Raw genomic sequence first — 26971 nt, 5'->3', positions numbered from 1 at the left:
ATGCCAATGCAACTGATGTACCAGAAGCTGATGAAAACAGCAGTGTTTTTGATGATGGAGAAAGTGCATGTACACATCAAAACACACTGAGGCAAGAACAGCACTAATGTGACAAAAAATCATGCTGTAAGACTGCTCAAAAGGGTTAGAAGTGGGTACAAAAGGAAAGAGATATTTGTCTCAAATTTAAGCAAAGTTAAAAACTAGTTGGCAAACAAAAGCTGAACTAAACCAAGATGAGGAGAGCAATGCGCAATGTGTTCAATGAATTCAATCGTAAAATTTTGACAACTGATCTACTTCAATGCCACCATGAATACAAGAGTGAATTTATGCCTGAGGGAATCGATCCTCAGATGGACATCACTTCTGAATGGTATTAGAAGTTCAATGTCCATTATATGAATTTTGTCTTTTACACCCATTATGTAATGAACATCTCCACAAAAGTTTGATAAGTACTGGAATCTTGCTTCATGGGGAAACACTTTTCACTTCTGTCTGTGTAGCAGAGAATGTCTTAGTGACGGACAAGTATTCCAGGCGCAGTTTCTATCAGAAATTTTCTTAATAGTCCTTGCTGACATTACACATTATTCTCCTTGTAATGTCTCCCTTAACTCTCTCCATTTTCCTTCTCACTCATCTCACTTTTTCGTTTACACATTATTTGCCATTACCTTCTTTCCCAAACTCCCTTTATTTTTTCTTTCATATGACTGCATGCCAATCGTTCATGATTACTCAATTTAACTTGTCCGTGATTACTCAATTTAACTAAGCTGCATTGCCATTTTCAATACTTTTTATTTCCTTACTATGGTTTTGGTCTCTGGGTATTATCTTCCCGTTCATCTCCTCTAAGGACTGCCTATTTACTCTTCCAACAGGTTCTCTTTAAAATCCGCATTCATAACATGTGTCTCCTCTCCATTCATCTAAGCGAGAGAGAACTTTTTCTCTGTCTCCTTACCACTCAGAGACTCATACAGCTCCCAGTGCAACAATCTTTCAAGGATCCAAAATGTGTCCAAAAACATGCACTCATTGTTCTTTGCAACTGACCATGGATGTGAAAATTATTAATGTTACTCCCTGCTGCCCATCCATTCAATGCATCTTCTCTAAAAACATAAATTTATATTTTTTTAAATTACATTTTTTGGCTCTATCTCACAGGAGATATTTAAGACATGTAATACGCCAATATGTGGATTTTAACTATCGTTCCTGTTCTTCCTTCGTGTTTTGAGGTGATGAAAATGTCGAAAACTGGCAATTTATTTATCTATTTTTCTAATGTTACTGCAAAGGCCACAAGTACGTCACTTGAAAACAGTTACTACAATTTGCAATAAATAACAAGCAACAGACTGTTTATTAATACTGGGGTGTAAAATTCCAAAACGGACATACTTCATGTCTCTTTTAACAAATAAAGCAGTTTATAATATTTCTCACAACTCATTATTTCACAAAATATTGGAAAAATCATTAAAATTTTGCATGCAAATCTTTTGTTGTAAACAAATATCACTCACAAGATGTGCCAGATGCTTCAATAATGTCACTGTAGAAAACAGTCTTGAATCTCTTAGCATGTTATAATTAACAGCATTAAACTTTGGTCCTGTAAAATAAATTAAATTTTCATGAGTATGTTAACAACTTGAGTCTAGTCTTCTAAACTTGTTTCACAGTCAAAACTTAGATGAAATTTGTATGTAAAATGTATTGTGACATAATCAAGCAATTAATCAGTGCATGATGATGAGAATGACAAATTTGAAGTGAAAATACTCCCTAATGCAAGGCATATTTGTTTAAAGAGTGTTAGAAAAATAACTGACTTCCTTACAACCACAGAAACTGTAAAAAGTATAATTCCAAATGATGACAAAGCTGTGGAGATTACAATAATAGTTCGAGTACCAGGTAAACTGTTATTTCAGCACTGGTACACAGGTAGTACATGGCTTAATTAAAACATCATTAGTGTGAGAATGTTGAAAAATGAGCAAAAACATTTTAAAAATAAAGACAGCTTATCAGTAGCTCACTAAGATAGAAACCAGACCACTTAACAGCTTTAATACAAATGTAATAAGAATCAAAACTACACACAAAGTACACGAAATTCGACAACTCCATATTTATTACCAATGAGGTGATTTAGAAAGCTCTGTGTGCATATGGAATAATGAGCTGCAAGCTTTGCAGGAGAAATTGGGATCACATTAAATGAGGTCAAGACAGCTGACAGCTAGGGAAATTGGGGAATTTTGGGTACTGAAACCTTCTGAATGTCATATTCTGAGAAAGTACGGTGAAAGTAAAACACATTTTAAAACAGAAACATAAATCTTAAACTATGAGTATATGAGTCATTGGAAAATTACTAAGTGATAGTTAGATGATCAGTTACACAGTTAGTGTTCAGTTGGGCCCCTGTGACTTTTGTTGCCTGCTGAATACAGTTTAGTATGTCTTCAATCACTCACCACCTGACACAGTAATGTCACATAATGCTGTAATTATGCATCAGTTGCCAAATTCAAAAAGTTGAAGTCAGGTCTTTGATAATGCCTAGCCCACAGCACAGCAGGTCTTTTATTTACAACCATTTGACTATGTACTGTTTAACAGCTTCTGAAACTGACTTCTTCCTCCTTTTGCTTGCAAAGCAGCAGCATGCGTACTTATGCATTCAGTATCCATTTTGTATCACAGCATGCCTTCGAAAAGGTATTTAATCTCATAATGTCACTGCTACAAAAAATAAAATTCTCTGAAAAGTTACAAAGCCTGTAGTTTACCCTGTAGTTTTTAATAATCATTAGAAAGGTACTGCAGGTTATATGCCTGTGGTAGCATTAACCTAAATGTAAGTTTTTCACCACAAAACTGAGACATGGTAATTAGGAGAAAGAAAGATTTGCTTCAGGTGTACTAAAACTAACATTTTACACATTGTAGTGGCAAAGTACTGCATTTACCAAATAGATGAAAGGTCCAGGGAAGAAAAACATTTTTGTGTTCTCAGTTGTATCATTAAATTTTTCACAGCATTCATTATTGAATAACACATGTACAATGGCTGGTATTTGAGTTTTTACAAAAATAATGAAATAAGCAGATATTTTGTACAAATAATTTTGTTTCTTCTCAAGGTTCTTGCCTTTGAAAGTTATTCACTTTTGTCTGCATTTGAACCACTTTTTCTGCTCTGATGTATGTACATTGAAAACAAGGGTGTGGAAGGATTGAAGAGCTTCTCATGGTGATGTAAAATTGCTGTCCATGCATTTTTTGTTTGACATATGGGAACAAAGAAAAGATTTTAGGTGATTCAGCTACATACAGGAAATGAAGCATTAATTCAATGTTTTTCTCTGTCAAACAAACGTAACATGCAATCAGTGGCCCTGAAAGCCTCAAGAATTTTAAATAATCAATAGATTGACACACTATGTAATGTCGCTGGATTGTCCTGAAGAAAGATGCAATGTTTTTCCCAATTTAACTGATGACTTGAGGTAACTTTTCAACTATCTTCTAAAACAATAGTCTTGCCCTGTGACTCTCATAGTTTTATAGTTATTCACTCACTCAAGCCTAAATATTACTTCTGAACTGAAAAGCAGAATCTGTAAAAAGCTGGGCGATTTCCTGAGAGATTAGTGTTCACCAATAAGGCAGCATTCCACCATGGGACAAAAGTACACAGGACCAAGTAAGGACGAACTACACAGGAAAGTGCCACGTGTTTGAGGAATGTTTCTGTTACACACTAAAAATTTGTTTATTTAGCACACACACTAAGCAGCTGGGAAGTATATTCATCTTTTATTTTTAAAAATTTTTAAAAATAAGAGAAAGAGAGAGAGAGAGAGAGAGAAAGAGAAGGCGTCTGATTTCTAAGACATGAGCCATTCAGCACTTGCTCAAACAGGATGATTCCCCTTCACATTTTAACTTGCACATTCCTTGGTACCTATCAGAAAACACAATCAACAAAAAAACATCATATTTATGCTAGTGACTGTAACACTTTCTTTATTTCACGATTGCAATTTCGGCCTTAGGCCATTATAAAGTGCAGATTTTTGCGGATTTAAGCCATGTCAACTTAAAATGAGCTGACACATTTATATGTCATTGGCATTACTAGTAAATAATAATAATTGATAAGTGACTAGTGATGGGCTAACGAACATGAGTGTCTACAGACTATGTTGTTTTATGACACTTAGGGTATGTGTGCTCGCAATATGTAACAGCGTCACGAATGTATTTCATATAATGACGACGACATATAAATGTGTCAGCTCATTTTGACATGGCTTAAAGCCACAAAACCTGCACTTGATAATGGCCTAAGGCCGAAATTGCAATTGTGAAATAAGGGAAGTGTTGCAGTCACTGGCATAAATATGATGTCTTTTATGAAGTTCTACATGACTGTGAATCCCAGGTATAAAAAGTTTCCAATCAACAAAGGAAAGGTTAAGAACAAGGCTTGTTGCTGCTGTTATGGTTTCCTCAACTACCAAAAAACATAAACTTCTAGGAAAAAAGAACACCACAACTGTAGAGAGTAATCAAAGAAACATGTAATTGTTTTTTTTTTTTTACTCACTTTGTGAACAAGCTATTTTTGATGCTGCAGGACAATTATGAAAATTTTATAACTAATGATGAGGTACTGAATCAAATGGAGGGAACATGAAATTTATGGCATAATTTCAGTACAAGAAGGTATTGGTTGATGCGACACATCTTGAGGCACCCAGCAAAACTTCAAACTGGTAACAGAGGGAAGTGTGGGCGTAAAAATTGTGGAGAAAGACCAATGCTACCTTAAGATGCTTCAAATTGATGTAGAAGCTTTGCCCATCTCCACTCCATACATGAATGGAACGGGGAGAAACCCTAACAGCTGGTACAATGGGATGTACCTTCTGTCATGCATTTCACGGTGGTTGGCAGAGTATGGATTTAGATGTACACATAGGTATGCAGATGTGAACATTCCAAGGTCCTAGAATGGAGTTCTGTAAAATGATACTTAATAGGTTCTACACTCGATGGGCAAGTCCATTGCGAAGCATTAAAACTTCTGCTTACAACTTTGGAAGAAGTCATACCTTTAGCAAAAACATTTGAGGTTTAGTAAACAGCAATCTGCATATTCGGGCCCCATGCACAGATAGCCAAAGTGATTAAGGCAATCGCTTGTGATAAGCGGGAAATCAGTGTTCCAGTTCAGTACAAATTTCCTGTGTCACTAATAGGCAGTACTTTTACATGTAAAGACGTGTAGTGTACACACTAGACCATCTACCAATAACCAACTGCTTTGTTGGCTGAGATCTGCTTAGCATGTATGGGCAGTAATTCAGAACCAACCTTGGTTGCAGTTCGGACTGCCAACGGTAACATGAAGTGTTGGAGGTTGGATGGCCTTGGAACCCCCTCTTCTAGTGTGGATGCCGGGTCGAATGTTCGTTGATTCAGTAGCAATTTGCTGTATGTACCAGTGTGTATTTATTGCATTTGAAAGTGCTTGACTAAGGAGTGGAATATGAAGATAGCATTAAAGCTGAGAAATTTTTGTCGTGAACGTGAATGTTTGTGAGACCCTACGAACTGCGATTGTAAAAGGAAATTGAGATGATTAGAGGGTTGGAAGGAAATAAGTGAACTGTTAGTAAATAATGTGCATGATGTCCGTATTGACATCAGTAATGTTAAACTATCCCTCCTGAAAAGTGTGTGACATTGCAGTTCACATCACCTGGAACCAGTGGACAAATTCAGCCTCTGGATGTTTGTTTTTTCTGTGTCTATAAGACATACAATCACAGCATCTGCAGCCCAAGGGGTGGCTCTTTCAGGAAATCAAAACTCCTGGGTAATGGTCTCCCCCCAGGATCAGTGCTTGCGCCTCTGCTGTTCAATCTCTATGTAGCCAAACTACCAACTACCGCATCCAGAAAATTTATTTATGCAGATGACATCACTCTTGCATGCCAACATACTAATATGACTGCTCTTGAACATACTCTCACCAACATCTGGAATTGATGGCTGAATACTTCAGGAAATGGTGACTAATCCCAAGTGCACTTAAAATAGAGACCTCATGCTTCCACCTAAATGATAGGTTGGCTAGAACACCTCTACAGATAACTCTGAATGGTACTGCACTTCCTTACAATTCCCATTCAAAATATCTAGGTGTAACATTAGATCACACTCTTTCTTATAAAAAAAAAAAAAAAAAAACACCTATCAAACCTGGCCGCAAAACTGAAATCCCAAAACAACATCATCCACAAATCAGCGGGAACGACCTGGGGAGCTGGTGCAGAGACACTCTGTACCACCGCTCTTAGCTTGGTCTACTCAACAGCTGAATATTGTGCACTGGTGTGGCTAAACAGCCTGCATGTGGGAAAAGTAGATGTGGTGGTAAATCAGATGATGAGAATAATTGCTGGAGCTATTAAAACCATTCCACTCTACTGGCCACCAGTCCTCAGTAACATCGAGCCACCTTACATACGATGATGCAACATATTCAAAAGAGAGTTTAAAAAGATTTCCAGTAATACAGCCCTTCCAATCCACCAGGACTTTTACTGTATTTAGAAGACTCAAATTCAGAAATCCTCCTGTGAAAACTGCACAGCAACTTCTGAGCCAAAACTACAATGGCGTTGAAATCTGGTGAACAGACTGGAGAAACAGAGCCGATCCAAGATGGCATACTTTGTTTGAGACTCCCAATCATCCAGTGGGCTTCTACCTACCAAGGAAAACCTGGGTAACATAGGACAGAATACGGACAGGTCATGACTGATGCGGATCGTCAATGTACAGATGGAACTTGGTACCCCCTGGGTGGGACTGTGGTGCCAAAGAACAAACCATCCACCACATCAGCAGCAAACATCCACTGAGGGCGTTCACCAGCACTGATGACGACTTCCTGAGGGCAACACGACAAGCTGTGGAGTGGCTGCAAAACCGAAGTGTGGAATTGTGATTGCTGAAAATACTGGAATCTGAACTTTATACAATCTTATTGTTTTGTAATACAATTTTACATTTATTGTTACGTGCCAATGTTCAATTTAGATTATTTTATTATGTTTGTATCCTATATTTTAACAATGTATGTTCTCTTTTATGCTATTTCCAATGTAATGTGCATGCCATAAGCTAAATAAATAAATCTGCAGCTACACCTTAAAAGATAACCAATTTCATGATATGCCCCAAGACAGGGTATTTTGAATTCAGTTGCATGCCATCACATTCCATTAGTTCTCATCACCCCGTTATACCAATATGATTCTATATGCATTCATTAAGAGCGGATACCGAGCTGAATGTCCTGCATGATTTGTAGCTCCCAAGGAATTTGCCTTCAATCTTGATGGAGCGAACCATTGTGATCATTGTAGTGCACTATTTGTTCATTGTGCAAGTTAATGGTTTACATCACATTTCCTTACATTACACATCCCATAGAAAGTTGATCTATGCACAACCTGGACACTCATTTACAGTTGGCCTCCTGATGCACATGCTGAATCATTTGCAGCTAATATTTTTGCTGTCATAACTTTAAGCAGAAACTTTGAAAGTGATCTCGCAATTAAGGGTTTCTTGTCAGCTTTTTATACTGGTATGACTACCGACCAGCTGTCCACCAGGATGAATGGCTACCATAAAACTGTGACCAAGAGTAAAATGGAAAACCCTGTGGCACAACATGCAGCTGAACACAACATGCTTGATTTCAATGGCTCTTATCCTTACAACACATTCTCCACTCCCTAAATCATCCTTGCCTCAACCTACAGTAACCTACTGCCCCACACCTTCTACCCAACTGTTTCCACCCCTTCTGTCCTGCCACCTTCTGACAATTTGCTTCCAATCACCCTCTTTGTGCGCTGCTCTCTGCCAGTGCACCCATCAGTTTTTTCCATTCTCTCTCCTCCCCTCCTTTCAGCTGCCCATTCCCTCCCAGCTTCTCTCCCTCCTGATGCTGTGCTGACAATCCTGTTCTGCCACTTCTAGTTCTTGCACACTCCACCACGCAGTGCTGATTCCTCTTTCACCACCAGTACCCTGCTATCCCTCCTCCTTCCCTGTCTCACTCCACACTGTTGCTCCCATTCAATGTGTTTCAGTTGCATTCTGGTCAGAGTGGCCAGAGATAGCAGTCATGTGTGTGTGAGGTGTGCTCGCTTGTGCGAATATGTGTGCAATTTTCTTTTCTGAAGATGCCAAAGCATCTTCAGAAAAGAAAATTGCACACATATTCGCACAAGCGAGCACACCTCACACACACATGCTGCCAATGGGCATTGATTTATATCAGTGGGCCAAGTTGAAAATTTGTGCCAGACCAGGATGCGAACCCAGGTCTCACAATTACTAGGCAGATGCGCTGACTGCTACGCCATCCGGTCACAAAGGTCACTACACCCATACGGACTACCATACCACCTTTCCCGTCAAAACCACATTCTCAACTTATACCACACATTATTGCTTTAGTTCACCCTGCTCATTAGTCTCATTACTCGCAGCATCTTGCCAATTCCCATAAGAGTTTGATCTTGGTGCGTGTCTGCATTGAAGGAATTACTGGTTGTCATAATCTTTATTTGGTGTGTGTCTGCCACTAAAGGAATTACTGGTTGTCATCATCTTTATATATGTGCTTCTGTTCTTTTGGAAATGTCAGAAGGCATACTAGGGAAGTCCTTATAGTTGGGGCAACAACTGTGTTCAGATGAAATAGCAGTCAGTGCATCTGCCTAGAAAGCAGGAAATCCGGGTTTGAATCCCAGTCTGGCACAAATTATCAACTTGCCCCATTGATATAAATCAATGCCCACTGGCAGCTGATGTCCTTAATTCCATTGTGTCTTGATTCATAATGGCTGCCGTATCAAAATGGTGTTTTTCAATGTAACAGTCTTTTCGTCATATCTGTTTGCAGCTCAACATGTCATTTTTAAGGTGAGTAGCAATCTATTCTTGTCATAATACTGCACATCTATGCCAGTAGTGTTTGTCTCTTCACATACAGATTGCTTTAAACTCCACAAGATTCAGCTACCTTTACCATCAAGAAACACGTGTAACATGCGAGCAGCAAGAGAGCCATGCCTTTATGTGTCATCACACTTACTGCCAAGCACCACGAGCTATATGCACATGGAACTTGGACATAAACAGATTTATGCCGCAGAAACTGGAGCTACATCAATCCGCTATTGATCTTAATAAATTTAGCCACCAGTTTGTACCATGCTTGCTTTCAAAACAACATTGACATGTCAATTATTCAAATGAACCTTTTCATCTATAGATGTTAAAGACTCATCAGCATTGCCACTGTTCTCTAAGAGCTTATTTGTCAAGTAAACCATCAAATTTAATTAAAGGAATATTATAAGTGGATGACGCTTTCAAGTAATCACCACTGCAGCTTTATATCCAACATTGTAATTGGCTAATTATTTCTAGTTCACATTTCTTCTGCAGTTAATGAGAAAAAAAAATCTTTAGTCTACATTGAAAACACTTCTGCAGTCTTACATTTTATTTCAATGGCCACATTATCAAAGAATTTTATAGCTGCATTTTGCACTCCTTTCTGTGCCAAAGTTAGATTCATTACAGGGACATATAGTTCATCTTTCCTCTTAGTGTTGTATTGAAGAATATTTCTGTTACTCTCAAACTGCAATGAATTGTTTGCAATAAATTTCGTGAATTAATAAGTGTATCATGATTAATATTCCCAATTGTTTAAGCAGATGTATATGTGTGAACACCGAATATAATTCTAATAACTATCTTTTGAGCAATGGATACCCCAGAATATTATCCTGTAGGACACCAGTCAATTAAAATATGCAAAAACTTGTGATTTCTTTGTCCCCAAAGTTGGTAATTATTCTTTAGGCAAAATTATCTGAACCTAAATGTTTATTTGATTCCTTATCCCAAACATCTACTGCTGAGCTCTTCCATGGAAACCACTTCACAAAACTGAATCTGACAGAAGAGCATGTCTATGTGTGTCTACAGCTTGTAATCACAAAACTGGTCATAATAAACTTTACTTTCAGCCTTTACTATTCCAAACAATAATCTTTTAGGACAACATGTGCACCAGTCTTCCTTCAATAATATTTTGATATGCTTAAATGGTCAATGACTTAATGTGTAAACTAGTTGGGTGATATCAACATCACAGGTGCAAACCAACAACTACATCCTGTGCACCTATGCACTTTGTCCTAAAACCTACAAAATTGTAAATTACCTCAAATACAAGTAGGCTCTAATATCAAGTTCATGTGCCTGTGTTCATGACAGGCCTCCTAGCTAAATTGAACAATATGATGCAGTAGTAAATCCACTGCTAGTGCCTAATAATGTTAATAATTATGAAACTGTAGATATATGTGAGGAATATTTATAATGAATTATGACAGACTGCTACTTGCCACATACAGGTGTTGCTGAGCAGCAGAAAGGCAAATTTAAAAATAGACTAAGTTACTGGACAAAGTCCTTTGTCACATTTAGAAAAACACACACATATTTATGCACTCACGACTCTTGTGTACATGATCGCTGTCATCTCCATGTGCTGAGACAGTCATACCTCAACACCTGGAGACAACAGCTGTCACGTGTGTGAGCTCACTCAATTCATTCACACATCATGTTCCATCAATTCCACCATGAAGAAGATCCTTTAGGGATGTGGAGCAAGTCAAGTTATGTATTAACAAGCAGGAGGAGCCACTGCCAACTACTACTATTAAGTATAAGAGCAACAAATTATGACTAGGACCAATCTACTCAGAATAATAATTATGCTAATTACTTTTAGATTACTTTATATGTGTGTGTTATCAGAAAAACAGCTACTTAAAAAGAAAAAAAAAAAAAAAAAAAGAAAAAACTTCCTCCCATCCTCCCACTATACTACTATCAAGCTGCTGTTAATATATACAAGGGTAATAGTGCACGATTCATTGGGTTTTGATACCTTATTTCCTAGTTTCACTGTGATTCATCAGCAGCAATTTGCCAAACGATGGCTGATCAACAGGAAGAATATTGTGCGTTGCATTATGAGAAGGCGGAGCCCGTCACTACCAAAAAGCATGTGTTCCGAAGCATTACAACATACAGCTACCAACCCACGAAAACATATGGTAGTGGTACTGACAGTTAAAGGACACTGGTTGCCTCTATTAAGCAACAAGCTCTGGGCAATCAGGTGTTGCATTTGAAACAGAGCAAATGTGTCCAAAAGGTGTTCCTTCATAGCACAAAGAAATCTACGCATCATGCAAATCATGAACTGGTTGTTCTTCAGCCAACTGTGTGTAAGATACTGCACAAGCAGTTACATCAGAAACCATATTGCATACAGCAGTCACACTATTTACAGCCACGTACCGCACCATCACACGCAAATTTTGTGAACTTTTCCAGGAGGCAACAGAAGTTAAAAATTTACTCGCATCCCCCACCCTCCCCTGCGACTCATGTTCAGTGATGAGGCAAATACCACAAAAATGGTCAAGTGAATCATCACAAGTTCTGTATGTGGGGCACAGCAAATCCCATTGTTACGAAGGAGACTGAGAAAGATTCTCCAAAGGTGAACTCTTCTGTACTTTCACATAGCAAAGTGTATGGACCTTACTTACTTTAATTGTTGGACAACAGAGACAGGTGCAATACACCTACACTTGTTGCAAGACTGGTTGTTTCCTAAACTGATAGCTGTTATCCCATACGACATATTCCATAACCGAGCTGCCTCACCATCTGAATAAGGAACTTCCAAATCAGTGGACTGAGAGATGTGCTCAGGATGATTTGGCACTCTTCAGGTGGCCCCAATGTCTCCTGACATAAGAGTTAGGGATTTTTTTCTTTGGGGATGTGTGAATGACAATGTTTCTGTACCACCTTCGCCAACAAAACTGACTGTACTCCAGGATGGCATCACTGCTGCACTGGTGAACATTAACAGTGACGTGCTTGAATGCACATGGTCAAACTCCACTACCATAGATGCAAGGAGAGCACTCAGAACATCTGTAATGCCATATAAGAAAGCTGAAAATGTGTTTTTTCATACAATGTATCATTCACTATTTTTTACGTAATACTTTGTGAAATACATTCAATCAAAACCTTATGAATCATTTAGAATCATCCAGTATTTTACAAATGATTTCAACATTACACATACCACTGTTAGCTGTCTGTATGCTGGCAAAATAGAATTTACGATCATGAGTCTGTGTATTCATATACATTATAGAAGGCTTGTCTAATGAGGTATTCTTTGATTTCGTGTTTAAATACACTATGCGATCAAAAGTATCCAGACACCTGGCTGAAAATGATTTACTAGGTCGTGGTGCCCTTCATCGGTAATACTGGAATTCAATATGGTGTTGGCCCACCATTAGCCTTTATGACAGCTTCCACTCTCGCAGGCATATGTTCATTCAGGTGCTGGGAGGCTTCTTGGGGAATGGCAGCCCATTCTTCACGGAGTGCTGTACTGAGGAGAGGTATCAATGTCTGTCAGTGAGGCCTGGCACGAAATCGGTGTTCCATAACATCCCAAAAGTGTTCTATGGGATTCAGGTCAGGACTCTGTGCTGGCCAGTCCATTACAGGGATGTTATTGTTGTGTAACCACTCAGCCACAGGCCGTGCATTACGAACAGGTGCTCGATCATGTTGAAAGATGCAATAGCCATCCCCGAATTGCTCTTCAACAGTGGGAAGAAATAAGGTGCTTAAAACATCAATGTAGGCCTGTGCTGTGAAAGTGCCACAGAAAAAAACAAGGTGTGCAATCCCCCTTCATGAAAAACACGCCACACCATAACACCAATACCTCGGAATTTTACTGTTGGCACTACACATGCTGGCAGCTGTTCACCGGGCATTCACCATACCCACACCCTGCCATCAGATCGCTACATTGTGTAGCGTCATTTGTCACTCCACACAGCATTTTTACACTGTTCAGTCATCCAATGTTCATGCTCCTTACACCGAGCGAGGCATTTACCAGCATGATGCATGATTTATAAGCAGCCGCTCGACCATGAAATCCAAGTTTTCTCACCTCCTCCCTTTTAACTGTTGTAGTACTTGCAGTGCTTCTGCTCTCTCACAATGTCTAGTGACTACTGTGGTCGCTGATATGGAGTACCTGGCAGTAGGTAGCAGCACAATGCACCTAATATGAAAAACGTATGGTTTTGGGGGTGTCCAGATACTTTTGATCACAGAGTGTATTTGGGGATTTTCAGTTTCCTGCCAGAAGTCCACTGGAAACCTGTTAACAACAAGGATTTCAGGAAACATGCAGAAAAACTCAAATTAATTCTGCTCCTGGTGGGGTATTGGCTTAAGAGTGAAATTCTACTTTCAGAAAAAGGAGAGATGGCTATTTGCCTAGTGATTCAAACACCTTGTGTGTTCCTGCCTGATGTCCACTGGAACCCTGTTACAACTGTTGCACCAGAATGTCAAATTCCATTCTGAAACCTACAGAGGTAAATTATAATATGAAAATTATTTCTACTTCTAGTAATGTGGTTGTGAATTGCTGAGTTCATATTAAATTCACTCTGGTTATCTTGTTATTAACCACATATACCAAATACCGGCATGTAAATGTAAAAATCCTTAGATCTTGGAAAGACTTCTACAAGATGTTCAGTTAGCAACTTTATGCAATATTCTCATGGCACGCTTCTGTAGAATAAAGACTTGTTTCACCTTAACTAGACTGGCTCACAAGATTACACCACACCACAGAAGTACAATGTATGAATGTGTGTAATCCATTTGCCACACTGTTAATAAAATAGAAAAACATATAAGGAACACACAAGGTGTGTGAATCACTAGGCAAATAGTCATATCTCCCTTTTCTGAAAGTAGAATTTCACTCTTTAGCCAATACCTCACCAGGAGCAGAATTAATTTGAGTTTTTCTGCATGTTTCCTGAAATCCTTGTTGTTAACAGTGGTAGACATTCACTGATATTACCCCAAAATGATGAGCAGTTGTCCACCACTGGGGAAACCACATGAAGAATCCTGACAAAATATTAACAATTATGGTCTTTCCCATGCAAATTGCATCTGAGCTATTTATAGATTTCTGTAGCTGATGTGACATATCTCACCTCATGGCAACATCGTTCATCCTTTGTATCAAATGGTTAAGAGTATAGGCAATTTCACACTCTCAAGTAGCAGATAATAAGGCTAAGGGAGGGGAATCAATCAAGCAGGGGTTGCAATTCTGTCAGAACTGATTTTGAGATGTATGCCTCAAAATCAGTTGACAGTTACTGTCTCACAGGTATCTAGCACAGCCACTGACTGCAGATGATGCAATAATGCTTCATGGCCTTTGCAATTACACAATCTGCAGTCACCATACAACGTGCTTCCATAACATCACAATCACTGCTGCTAAACACCCACCAGGGTGAGCTTATTTCAAGACAGCCTGTGCTGGACACAGGCAAACAGGACATCAAATGCAAATTTTCTCAATTGGAACATGGCAACTGGTGCACCTTCACTATCCAGTTTCTTCCCAAGAGCCAATGCAGACATTGGCAACTCCACCATCCAGGTTTTAGCTGGAGCTCAGTCAACAATAGTCAAGAGAAGCCTACAGGCAGACTCTGATCACACCATGTCACAGCATTTGCTAACAACACTGGCCAGTGCTCCAGCTTTGCCACCTGGAAGCCACTGACTGCAGATGGTGCAATAATGCTTCATGGCCTCTGCAATTACCACCCCAAGAAAATCCTGCTGGATTGGAGTAATAACTCCAATTTTATTTTTGGGGCGCTGTTCATTGTCCCACAAAAATATAAAAAAAAATTGGTGTCAGTGTCAAGGTCATCTTGGAGTTAGCCTGTGCCCAGTCGCCATTAGCTGAGGTAGTGACAACAGCCCCAACTCTGGTGCCAACTCCTCCTCCACTTTCCTTGCTGGAACAGCACCAGCTCCCACATATTCCCTCAGGTGCAGTCACTACATGAAACAGTTTTTGGTTATACACACCAGAATGTAGTAATATGAAGAAAGGAACAGGTGGTTGAGATGAGGAAGGAAAAGGGTCAGAATAGGGGTAGAAATAAGTGTAGGCCATTGCTTAGCTAAGACAATGGAAAAAAGGATTGTGGCACCACTGAATATATTGCAGGTACAGTTTGAAACTGAGCAATTCAGAGAGCCTGTTTTTGAGAGAGAGGATCAAGTTGACACAGATACTTAAGTCATTACTGAAGCGACCCACATTGTTCTCGGTGGTATCCTCTACCACTGGGTGGTCAGTCTTGCCCTTGGCACAGTTTGGAGTATGCTGATCATGTTGGGCAGCTGGATCATGTGATATGTTATGTGATGTGGATGCCAATGAGTGTGACTCATGTGATAAAGGGTTGGAAGTAGGAGTGGTACATTGACTGACAAGTATTTTCATAGCTTCACCACATGGAAAAATATTCACTTAGATGAAGTTGGAATGATTTTGAGGAATCTATCAGTTCTTTAGATTACATAAAAAGTAGTAGAAGTTCTGGGGAAAGATACAGCCCAGATAAATAAATCACAATTGTTGTTGTTGTGGTCTTCAGTCCAGAGGCTGGTTTGATGCAGCTCTCCATGCAAATCACAATTAATAAGAGAAATATATAGTTAGTCACCTGTATAATTAATGATGTGGTAGCTCTAGATATGGCAGAATTTTGGGAAAGGTAGTATTTGATGGAGTCAAGGCCAGGGAAGGTTTTGGTTTATAACAAGGTGGTCTCACCAGTGACAAGATGGAAGTCAGATGATTGTGAGGTAGGAAATGTAGAGAGGCTACAAAGAAGCTGTTATCGTCTTTGATGTAGGGAAATAATCTGCAGGCACTCAGTTGGAGGCGATGGTCAACAAAGACGGAATTCCTTTATATGGGCCCGCAATATGCATGCACAATGGAGAATCCAGGGTGGTTATCTTTGTGAATTTTAGGAAACACATAAAAAGTGGGCAATGTGGAAAGGTGATGGAGATGAGGAAGGAATTGGATTCAGATGAAAGACTGGATTATAGGTCCAAGGAGGGCAGTAGTTGGGTTGGAGATCATGCTGGACTTCTGAAATGGTATGTCATCTCTTCATGTTGTCAACCACCCCCCCCCCCTCCCAATTCATCAAACTTATTACACCACATTACTTCTCTTTGGACTCTTCACTTTAGATCAGTTTTAATTAGGTCTACAAAACATCTTCTACACTGTTGTCTTTTTTATTTATTATTTTTTATCAATGTTACAGCTTTCTTTAAAATCCACTTGATAGTGACAGTCCATTGTTAACATTATACAGATAAGGTTCTATTAATTTCTTGTCTTTTGTTAATATATACCCCTAAGTTATTCTACATCCATGACTGTTCTCTTTCTTGATGTGATCTACAGAACATGATGAATGAATCTCCATTCTGTTTCTTGTCTACTCCGTTCCACCACAACCCTCACCCCTACATCAACATGTGCAGCACTCTAATGCCCCAGCCTGCACAATTGCAATCACCCTCTGGTGCTATATTCTTACTCTCTTCCCCAGCAGCCCTTCCCTCTCCTAGTGCTTGACTCTCCCATTCCTTCTATTCACCCTATTCTTTGTTCACCTCTCCAGCTCCAACCTACTCCCTGCCCTCCCTGGGACAGGAAAATGTAACACTGAGGATCCATGTGCTCTAAAGAAGAACACAACTTTTTAAGCTTGGCAACTATGTTGCAATTCCTGTTTGTCAGCCTATTTGTCAACCAAGGCTTCCATTATGCAGTGGGTGATTATCTTCACTTATCCTGCTCTTTCTTTTGTATGATTACACAAATCTTTACTAAATATGCATTTGTCACTGCCAGTACACGATCAGTGTTCCAATAGTGAGACAGTAAATTATAGTAGGAATGTAACAAACACTTCTGAGAAGTAGGTCAGAGTATTCGTGCAGCCAAATTACTGTTATCTTCTACCAAAGAAATAAAGTTGTAATTAAATATCTTGGAAGCAAAACAAGTAATATGTAATGTTAGCATCATAAGAAAATTAATAAACTATTTTAAGCCTATAATACTGTCACCTGTGTAACATATTATCAGCAAGTGTATTTTCAGACAAAGACACAATTCATCATTCTTTGGTCCCACAGAGATAAAGATTGTTACACAGTTAGTTATGCAGAGAGTCAAAGGATGAAAGTCAAGGATTGTGTCTATGTCAAGAATAAGCATATGCCTGACATTTAAATTCTTTTCTCAGTATATCTAATGGATTTTGTATCATATATTCACTATGTAAGCTGCAAACAAAAAGTTTCCATTCAAAGCCCATACAGTCCAGAATCAGTATGCCCATCGGTAAAAGTGCTGTGAGCACTGGGGCACACATTCCAGTGATGCATCATGCGGAAGATACCCATTTTTTACAATCTACGTCCTGCTGCATGGTGAAGTCCGTGACTGCGGAGAGATCAGGATTATAGGGTGTTACTCAAGTGTCTCCCACTTGAGTTTGCATAACTTCTGCATTATGACATTTGCAATGGGGGGAAGTGGGTTATCGTGACGCAGCAGCATGGAACTTGGCGCACAACTGCACAATGGTGGTTTTCCACAAACACGGGGTTTTCAACAAACATGCTGCCCCACACACATTCTTCATTCTGCGACAGATTGCCTACCAGTGTTTGTCCTTCAGCAGCCAAGAAAATAATAATAGCATCTTGGTCTTGTTTGGACGACTATGTTCAAATTACTGCATTTATTACACATACATCGGAAAGACATGAATGCCACACTAATCCCTTCCTTTAGTGCGGTGCTTATATACCCACATCAGACCTTACTACATTACATGTATGCTGCAGCAACACTCTCAAATGGAAACTTTTTGATTAACCTTTATATGTATTTTGAACATCACCATAACTACGGCAACTACTTTATTACATTAATCAGATAGGGAACTTATGCTCATTTAACATAATTACCTCAACAACACAAAACTATCTCCTGAGTGAAACTCAATCAGAAGTATTATGCCTTAGTGATGTGGGCTAAATGAAGCAGAACTCTGCACTCTAATAATACAAGACTATGATCTGATTAATCATTTCTGCAGATAAAAACATACAGATGGAAATGTTGTTGTATCCAAAAATAAATTGGCTGTCTACAAGGTACTATAACTGTACAAAATTTCCATCATGTATAAAGATTCTGAAATTACTGGCATAATGAGTGAAGAAGTAAGACTTTTCTGTGTATATACACACATCAAAAAAAGTTTTGCATCACCCCGGTTCCCACAACTCTCGAAGATAGACGTTGTCTGTGGATATTGTATCACAGACACAGTCCCTTTGACTGTTTAGAGATGTCACTAAATCCGCCCAAACATGTAAACAACCTAGCATGAGCAGTGCCTATTACATGGAGGGGATCCGACAGCTGATCAGTTCCAGTCATTCCACAGGGAAGGAGGTACACAGCTCGTGTTGTCTGTAGTTCAACCATGCCTAGACAGTCAATACCACGGTTCGATCGCATCCACATTGTTATTTTGTGCCAGGATGGGCTCTCAACAACGGAAGTGTCCAGGTGTCTCGGAGTGAAACAAAGCAATGTTGTTCGGACATGGAGGAGAAGCAGAGAGACTGGAACTGTCAATGATGTGCCTTGCTCAGGCCACCCAAGGGCTACTACTGCAGTGGATGACTGCTACGTACAGATTATGGCTCGCAGGAACCCTGACAGCAACGCCACCATGTTGAATAACGTTTTCATGCAGCCACAGGATGTCGTGTTATGACTCAAACTGTGTGCAATAGGCTGCATGATGCGCAAATTCACTCCCGATGACCATGGCGAGGTCCATCTTTGCAACCACGGCACCATGCAGCACGGTACAAATGGGCCCAATAACATGCCAAATGGACTGCTTGGGCTTGGCATCACGTTCTCTTCACCAATGAATGTCGCATATGCCTTCAACCAGACAATCGTCGGAGACGTGTTTGGAGGCAACTCGGTCAGACTGAACGCCTTAGTGAGGTGGAGGTTCCCTGCTATTTTGGGATGGCATTATGTGTGGCCGACATACACTGCTGGTGGCCATGGAAGGCACCATAATGGCTGTATGATATGTGAATGCCATCCTCCAACAAACAGTGCATGCATATCGGCAGCATATTGGCAAGGCATTCGTCTTCATGGACAACAACTCTCGCCCCCATCATGCACATCTTGTGAACGACTTTCTTCAGGATAACGACATTGCTCGACTAGAGTGGCCAGGATGTTCTCCAGACATGAACCCTATCGGACATGCGTGGGATAGATTGAAAAGGGCTGTTTATGGACGACATGACCCACCAACCATCCTGAGGGATCTACGCCGAATCGCCATTGAGGAATGGGACAATCTGGACCAACAGTGCCTTGATGAACTTGTGGATAGTATGCCATGACAAATACAGGCATGCATCAATGCAAGAGGATGTGCTACTTGGTATTAGAGGCAGCAGTGTGTACAGCAATCTGGACCATCACCTCTGAAGGTCTCACCGAATGTGATGGTGGTGGTACAACATGCAATGTGTGGTTTTCATGAGCAATAAAAAGGACAGAAATGATGTTTCTGTTGATCTCTATTCCAATTTTCTGTACAGGTTCCAGAACTCTCGGAACCGAGGTGATGCAAAACTCTTTTGATGTGTGTAAATCCCCAAGTGATAATACTGCAAAATTTATGGAAAAACTAGTGAAATTATGACCATAGTTATAAATGAAAACGACTACAACATACACATGGGTAACAAATCGAAAACAAAAGAAGAATTAAAACAAACATTTTATTAGAGTGTAATATGAAACTAATAAGAAATGTGTCTACAAAAGCGACTGGTCAAATACAGAAAATCATTGACAACATTACCACTAACACTGAAGGTAGTGAATGTAAAGCAAAAGTTTTGCAAACAGTGATCTCTGATTATCATAGGTTAATCTGTCCTTAATCTTTCCTCTCCCACATCCACACCAGCTGTTCAGAGCATCCTCCTACAGGCCAACCGTAAATTAGAACAGCATGCCACCCTTCACCTCAAAAAACTATCCAATCTCCTGGTTTCCCACCTCCGGAAAGGCAACTCACTCACCCTTCACAACCTTTCCAGCAAACCTCAACCTCCTCTCATTGCACACAAACCCAGTCTCTCCCATCTACTCAATCTCCCACTTCCACCTCCACTCCCTCCAAAACCTCAAAATTCCAATCAACACAATCTGGAACCACAACACCCTAATTCAGTAATTAACCTTTCCTCCAAACCTCTCTCCCAATTCGAAACCTCTGTCCTATCCAAAGGCCTCACCTTCAGCCCCACTCCCAGATTCAACCAAACAGCCCTTGTCAAAGACTTACTGTCCTACACTCGTACTCTCTGCTGGAAATATAACTTTGCCACGAAAAAAAAATGATCCTAATCCTACTCCTAATGATCCAACTCCCCAAGACACCATCCAAATTGAACCCTGCCTGGAACAGTTCCATCCTCCGTCTCTTCCACAAATCACCCTCTCCAAACCTTCCAGGAATTACTGACTTCCAGCCTTGCATCTCAATCCTTCTTAAAAAACCTTAATCCTACTCCCAACATCACAACTGCTGAAGCCCAGGCTATCCGTGATCTGAAGGCTGACCGATCCATCGTCATTCTTCCGGCGGACAAGGGTTCCACGACCGTGGTACTTGATCGTCGGGAGTATGTGGCTGAGGGACTGCGTCAGCTTTCACACAACACCACATACAAAGTTTGCCAAGGTAAGCCCATTCCCGATGTCCAGGCGGAGCTTCAAGGAATCCTCAGAACCTTAGGCCCCCTGCAAAACCTTTCACCTGACTCCATCAACCTCCTGACCCCACCGACACCCCGCACCCCTACCTTCTACCTTCTTCCTAAAATCCACAAACCCAATCATCCCGACCGCCCCATTGTAGCTGGTTACCAAGCCCCCACAGAACGTATCTCTGCCTACGTAGATCAACACCTTCAACCCATTACATGCAGTCTCCCATCCTTCATCAAAGACGCCAACCACTTTCTCAAACGCCTCGAATCCTTACCCAATGTGTTACCTCCGGAAACCATCCTTGTAACCATTGATGCCACTTCTTTATACACAAATATTCTGCATGTCCAGGGCCTCGCTGCGATGGAGCATTTCCTTTCACGCCGATCACCTGCCACCCTACCTAAAACCTCTTTCCTCATCACCTTAGCCAGCTTCATCCTGACCCACAACTTCTTCACTTTTGAAGACCAGACATACCAACAATTAAAGAGAACAGCCATGGGTACCAGGATGGCCCCCTCGTACGCCAACCTATTCATGGGTCGCTTAGAGGAAACCTTCTTGGTTACCCAGGTCTGCCAACCCAAAGTTTGGTACAGATTTATTGATGACATCTTCATGATCTGGACTCACAGTGAAGAAGAACTCCAGAATTTCCTCTCCAACCTCAACTCCTTTGGTTCCATCAGATTCACCTGGTCCTATTCCAAATCCCATGCCACTTTCCTTGACGTTGACCTCCACCTGTCCAATAGCCAGCTTCACACGTCCGTCCACATCAAACACACCAACAAGCAACAGTACCTCCATTATGACAGCTGCCACCCATTCCACATCAAACGGTCCCTTCCCTATAGCCTAGTTCTTCGTGGCAAACGAATCTGCTCCAGTCCGGAATCCCTGAACCATTACACCAACAACCTGACAACAGCTTTCGCATCCCACGACTACCCTTCCAACCTGGTAAGGAAGCAAATAACCAGAGCCACTTCCTCATCCCCTCAAACCCAGAATCCCCCACAGAAGAACCACAAAAGTGCCCCACTTGTGACAGGATACTTTCCGGGACTGGACCAGACTCTGAATTTGGCTCTCCAGCAGGGATACGACTTCCTCAAATCCTGCCCTGAAATGAGATCCATCCTTCATGAAATCCTCCCCACTCCACCAAGAGTGTCTTTCCGCCATCCACCTAACGTTCGTAACCTCTTAGTTCATCCCTATGAAATCCCCAAACCACCTTCCGTACCCTCTGGCTCCTACCCTTGTAACCGCCCCCGGTGTAAAACCTGTCCCATACACCCTCCTACCACCACCTACTCCAGTCCTGTAACCCGGAAGGTGTACACGATCAAAGGCAGAGCCACATGTGAAAGCACCCACGTGATTTATCAACTGACCTGCCTACACTGTGATGCATTCTATGTGGGAATGACCAGCAACAAACTGTCCATTCGCATGAATGGACACAGGCAGACAGCGTTTGTTGGTAATGAGGATCACCCTGTGGCTAAACATGCCTTGGTGCACGGCCAGCACATCTTGGCACATGTTACACCGTCCGGGTTATCTGGATACTTCCCACCAACACCAACCTATCCGAACTCCAGAGATGGGAACTTGCTCTTCAATATACCCTCTCTTCCCGTTACCCACCAGGCCTCAATCTCCGCTAATTTCAAGTTGCCGCCACTCACACCTCACCTGTCATTCAACATCATCTTTGCCTCTGCACTTCCGCCTCGACTGACATCTCTGCCCAAACTCTTTGTCTTTAAATATGTCTGCTTGTGTCTGTATATGCGTGGATGGATATGTGTGTGTGTGTGAGTGTATACCCGTCCTTTTTTCCCCCTAAGGTAAGTCTTCCCGCTCCCGGGATTGGAATGACTCCTTACCCTCTCCCTTAAAACACACATCCTTTCGTCTTTCCCTCTCCTTCCCTCTTTCCTGACGTAGCAACCGTTGGTTGAGAAAGCTAGAATTTTGTGTGTTTGTATGTGTGTCTATCGACCTGCCAACACTTTCGTTTGGTAAGTCACATCATCTTCGTTTTATATATATATATATATATATATATATATATATATATATATATATATATATAGAGGGAAACATTCCACATGGGAAAAATATCTATACCTAAAAACAAAGATGATGTGACTTACCAAATGAAAGTGCTGGCAGGTCGGTAGACACACAAACAAACACAAACATACACACAAAATTCAAGCTTTCGCAACAAACAGTTGCTTCATCAGAAAAGAGGGAAGGAGAGGGAAAGACGAAAGGAAGTGGGTTTTAAGGGAGAGGGTAAGGAGTTATTCCAATCCCGGGAGCGGAAAGACTTACCTTAGGGGGAAAAAAGGACAGGTATACACTCGCAGACACACAAATATCCACCCGCACATACACAGACACCAGCAGACATTTGTAAACGCAAAGAGTTTGGGCAGAGATGTCAGTCGAGGCGGAAGTACAGAGGCAAAGATGTTGTTGAAAGACAGGTGAGGTATGAGTGGCGGCAAATTGAAATTAGCGGAGATTGAGGCCTGGCAGATAACGAGAAGAGAGGACATACTGAAGGGCAAGTTCCCATCTCCGGAGTTCTGACAGGTTGGTGTTAGTGGGAAGTATCCAGATAACCCGGACGGTGTAACACTGTGCCAAGATGTGCTGGCTGTGCACCAAGGCATGTTTTGCCACAGGGTGATCCTCATTACCAACAAACACGGTCTGCCTGTGTCCATTCATGTGAATGGACAGTTTGTTGCTGGTCATTCCCACATAGAAAGCTTCACGGTGTAGGCAGGTCAGTTGGTAAATCACGTGGGTGCTTTCACATGTGGCTCTGCCTTTGATCGTGTACAGGACTGGAGTAGGTGGTGGTGGGAGGGTGCATGGGACAGGTTTTACACCGGGGCGGTTACAAGGGTAGGAGCCAGAGGGTAGGGAAGGTGGTTTGGGGATTTCATAGGGATGAACTAAGAGGTTACGAAGGTTAGGTGGACGGCGGAAAGACACTCTTGGTGGAGAGGGGAGGATTTCGTGAAGGATGGAACTCATTTCAGGGCAGGATTTGAGGAAGTCATATCCCTGCTGGAGAGCTACATTCAGAGTCTGATCCAGTCCCGGAAAGTATCCTGTCACAAGTGGGGCACTTTTGGGGTTCTTCTGTGGGAGGTTCTGGGTTTGAGGAGATGATGAAGTGGCTCTGGTTATTTGCTTCTGTACCAGGTCGGGAGGGTAGTTGCGGGATGCTCCTTTCACGCCGATCACCTGCCACCCTACCTAAAACCTCTTTCCTCATTACCTTAGCCAGCTTCATCCTGACCTATAACATCTTCACTTTCGAAGGCCAGACATACCAACAATTAAAGAGAACAGCCATGGGTACCAGGATGGCCCCCTCGTACGCCAACCTATTCATGGGTCGCTTAGAGGAAGCCATCTTGGTTACCCAGGCCTGCCAACCCAAAGTTTCGTACAGATTTATTGATGACATTTTCATGATCTGGACTCACAGTGAAGAAGAACTCCAGAATTTCCTCCCCAACCTCAACTCCTTTGGTTCCATCAGATTCACCTGGTCCTACTCCAAATCCCATGCCACTTTCCTCGACATTGACCTCCACCTGTCCAATGGCCAGCTTCACACGTCCGTCCACATCAAACCCACCAACAAGCAACGGTCCCTTCCCTAGAGCCTAGGTCTTCATGGCAAATGAATCTGCTCCAGTCCGGAATCCCTGAACCATTACACCAACAACCTGAAAGCAGCTTTCGCATCCCACAACTACCCTCCCGACCTGTGGCTCTCCAGCAGGGATACGACTTCCTCAAATCCTGCCTTGAAATGAGATCCATCCTTCATGAAATCCTCCCCACTCCACCAAGAGTGTCTTTCCGCCATCCACCTAACCTTCCTAACCTCTTAGTTCATCCCTATGAAATCCCCAAACCACCTTCCCTACCCTCTGGCTCCTACCCTTGTAACCGCCCCCGGTGTAAAATCTGTCCCATGCACCCTCCCACCACCACCTACTCCAGTCCTGTACCCCGGAAGGTGTACACGATCAAAGGCAGAGCCACGTGTGAAAGCACCCACGTGATTTACCAACTGACCTGCCTACACCGTGAAGCTTTCTATGTGGGAATGACCAGCAACAAACTGTCCATTCGCATGAATGGACACAGGCAGACAGTGTTTGTTGGTAATGAGGATCACCCTGTGGCTAAACATGCCTTGGTGCACGGCCAGCACATCTTGGCACAGTGTTACACCGTCCGGGTTATCTGGATACTTCCCACTAACACCAACCTGTCAGAACTCCGGAGATGGGAACTTGCCCTTCAGTATATCCTCTCTTCTCGTTATCCGCCAGGCCTCAATCTCCGCTAATTTCAATTTGCCGCCGCTCATACCTCACCTGTCTTTCAAGAACATCTTTGCCTCTGTACTTGTGCCTCGACTGACATCTCTGCTCAAACTCTTCGCCTTTACAAATGTCTGCTGGTGTCTGTGTACATGCGGATGGATATGTGTGTGTGTGCGAGTGTATACCTGTCCTTTTTTCCCCCTAAGCTAAGTCTTTCCGCTCCCGGGATTGGAATGACTTCTTTCCCTCTCCCTTAAAACCCACATCCTTTCATCTTTCCCTCTCCTTCCCTCTTTCCTGATGAAGCAACTGTTTGTTGCGAAAGCTTGAATCTTGTGTGTATGTTTGTGTGTCTATCGACCTGCCAGCACTTTCGTTTGGTAAGTCACATCATCTTTGTTTTTATTGTGAGTGGTATATGTGTGTGTGTCTACCAGCACATACAGGGTGAAGAAAAGGATTTTGAATACAGAAACTAGGGGTCGCAGTTGAATATTTATGGTGCCACATCAGTGTGAAAACAGTGGTCAGTTTGAACATCTGCTATGACATATTAACTAAATGGTGGCAAGTCTGTGTACAAGAGGATGCCCATTTTTCATTTACTCTGATCTTTCTAGGACATACTGAAACATGAAACATGGCCATGTAATTGTTTTTATTTCTAAAGAAGTGCTGTATGGTACATCAACTAAATACATGTGTATGTGATGATTTAAATTTTCTTTACACATCATCACAACTGGTTAGTCCAAACATTTCGTTTATCTATACCTTTTCTGCGAATTACATTTCATTTTCAGTGAAGACATTCTGTTGTACAAGGTATTTATTGATTTGCTGAATGTAACACGAAACATGGAACAATAAATGCTCTTTGAAAAAGCTATTTACTCTTTGACTTCTAATCCTTATCATATTTGTAAAAATGCTTTAATTGTTTGATACGTTCTACACAATACCTCCATGAACCATGGACCTTGCCGTTGGTGGGGAGGCTTGCGTGCCTCAGCGATACAGATGGCCGTACCGTAGGTGCAGCCACAACGGAGTAAGATACTACCAACAGCACAGTGAACGCATCATTGTGGCCAAGATAGACACGAAGCCCATGCCTACTACAGTAGTACAAGTTTATATGCCAACTAGCTCTGCAGATGATGAAGAAATTGATGAAATGTATGATGAGATAAAAGAAATTATTCAGTTAGTGAAGGGAGATGAAAATTTAATAGTCATGGGTGACTGGAATTCGAGAGTAGGAAAAGGGAGAGAAGGAAACATAGTGGGTGAATATGGATTGGGGGAGAGAAATGAAAGAGGAAGCCGCCTGGTAGAATTTTGCACAGAGCATAACTTAATCACAGCTAACACTTGGTTCAAGAATCATAAAAGAAGGTTGTATACATGGAAGAATCCTGGAGATACTAGAAGGTATCAGATAGATTATATAATGGTAAGACAGAGATTTAGGAACCAGGTTTTAAATTGTAAGACATTTCCAGGGGAAGATGTGGACTCTGACCACAATCTATAATGTAAGTTTATATGCCAACTAGCT

The 26971-nt window shown here is 41.4% G+C and overlaps 1 long non-coding RNA gene across 1 annotated transcript in view; it reads right to left on the bottom strand.

The window, feature by feature from the left end:
• LOC124620886 overlaps window positions 1-26971 on the bottom strand; it is a 135709-nt gene that overhangs the window by 86763 nt on the left and 21975 nt on the right. The window contains exon 2 of the long non-coding RNA XR_006980403.1: window positions 1542-1630. This is a non-coding gene — a long non-coding RNA (uncharacterized LOC124620886). The remainder of the gene's footprint in view (window positions 1-1541; window positions 1631-26971) is intronic.

This window comes from Schistocerca americana, chromosome 1, assembly GCF_021461395.2.
Source record: "Schistocerca americana isolate TAMUIC-IGC-003095 chromosome 1, iqSchAmer2.1, whole genome shotgun sequence".
Classification (NCBI taxonomy): Eukaryota; Metazoa; Arthropoda; class Insecta; order Orthoptera; family Acrididae; genus Schistocerca; species Schistocerca americana.
The sequence above is the reverse complement of the archived record's forward strand: the minus strand, read 5'-3'. Positions and strand labels throughout refer to the sequence as shown.